Below are 1,600 nucleotides of genomic sequence, written 5' to 3'. Positions count from 1 at the left end.
ATTTTAACTTCTTCCTCTTCTTTTTTGAAATCTGTATTTTTCTTCTGCAATGCTACTTTGTCTGCTCCAAGACCCATACCTTTTGGTCGTAATTCTGGTATGACAGCTGCTACTAATCTGTAATAGTTAGAATAAACGATTGTGAAATAAAAAATGATGTTCTCTGTTTACTTTCCAATAAGTGATGTATTAAATACATATAATTAATTTAATCCAGAGTAAAATTCATACTTTTCATTTCAACCAATTCCCTTTCCTGGTTGCCATCCCATTCCCCTTAACATTGCTACACCAAAAGCATCAATAGGAATTTTTTCATAATCTTCTAACGTAGACTGAAAAATACAAAACGATATTTATAATATGCAAATGTAATACATCTGTGCATTGCACATCAATATGTTGATAACGTACCTGTTCTTTGCCTCTTAATGATTCATCTTCTACTAAAGGTAAAGTTAAATCATTTGTTTTAGTTTCATATTTATTCTTTGACTTAAGTTCCCCAATGATTTCTTTAGTCGCTTGCTCTTCTAAAGTAACAACTTTATTTTCACTATCTTCAACTGGCTCTTTCTTTATTGATATTATTGGCGATGTTTTTCCATTAGATAGCTTTGATTTTGCCTCGTTAACACTAGCGTCTCCTACCTTTTCCTTATCTGCCTTCGGAAGGAAAATGTCTGCATCTATTTTATTAAGAATTCTATCATGCCAGGTTTTTGAACCTAGTAATGGAATAATTAGAGGTTCATCTTTTTTTTCTTCCTCATTGAAATAAAAAAATTGTTTTCAAATATATATATTCCGCTATTGGTGATTTTTATAGGTTAGGTTGAGGTTATATGTTTCTTGATTATAAATTTTACTTTTTGAACTCACCCTATTACTTTAATACCTTTCTCATCAAGGCATTCAATGTAATCAACTTTCTTTTTTTCTTGTGGAATAGCATTTTTTAACACAGGTTTCTTAATAGATTTCGCAAAACCGAAGGAAATCTTCTTTCCTTCTTCTGCCATTTATTTGTTATTTTAACACTGACTTATAGATCAATACACATGTATATACTAGACATAAAGATTGATGTCACTTGAATCTACGTACATGAATCTGATATCTTATTATACTTTATTAATCTACTCAAAATTACTTGCACATTACTAAAATTTCATTCCGACAATGTATCAAGCGTCTGAATAAGTGACATTAAAGTAAACATATATCAAAGAGGAAATAAGAAGAACTGACGCCTATGGTTTTCTATGTTACAGAGCTAGTGCTGCATCATACGGCCAAATGCCGAAGGTGGCTTATGCTAGTATATACCTGCCTATACGTTTCAATGAGAAAATCGATATTATGTGTTCATGTGAAAATTCACATTTCCCTAGGAGCTGTATTTTGATAGATTTAAGCTTCTAATGGAGCATTTTAAACGTATAGAGTATACTATGAAGTAGATAGTAGTGCGGATCATTTTATATTCATAGAAAGTTTGAATGTATAGAAATGTACAAAATGCTCATGATATGCAAAAATATGCAAAATATTCAAAGTAAACCAATCATCAAAAAGTTTAGAAGGTGAAACAAATTTC

General features: G+C 30.6%; 1 long non-coding RNA gene across 1 annotated transcript; it reads right to left on the bottom strand.

Annotated features, from left to right (window-relative positions):
* Window positions 1-17: 17 nt before the first annotated feature.
* On the bottom strand, window positions 18-1,093 carry LOC126927468 (uncharacterized). The gene is made up of 4 exons (XR_007715511.1): window positions 879-1,093; window positions 415-768; window positions 232-335; window positions 18-117 (listed from the first exon to the last, which is right to left on the bottom strand). It is a non-coding gene; the product is annotated as an uncharacterized LOC126927468 (long non-coding RNA).
* Window positions 1,094-1,600: the final 507 nt, after the last annotated feature.

Source organism: Bombus affinis, unplaced genomic scaffold (assembly GCF_024516045.1).
Source record: "Bombus affinis isolate iyBomAffi1 unplaced genomic scaffold, iyBomAffi1.2 ctg00000119.1, whole genome shotgun sequence".
Taxonomy (NCBI): Eukaryota; Metazoa; Arthropoda; class Insecta; order Hymenoptera; family Apidae; genus Bombus; species Bombus affinis.
Note: the sequence above shows the minus strand (reverse complement) of the source record. Positions and strands in the feature narration are given on the sequence as shown.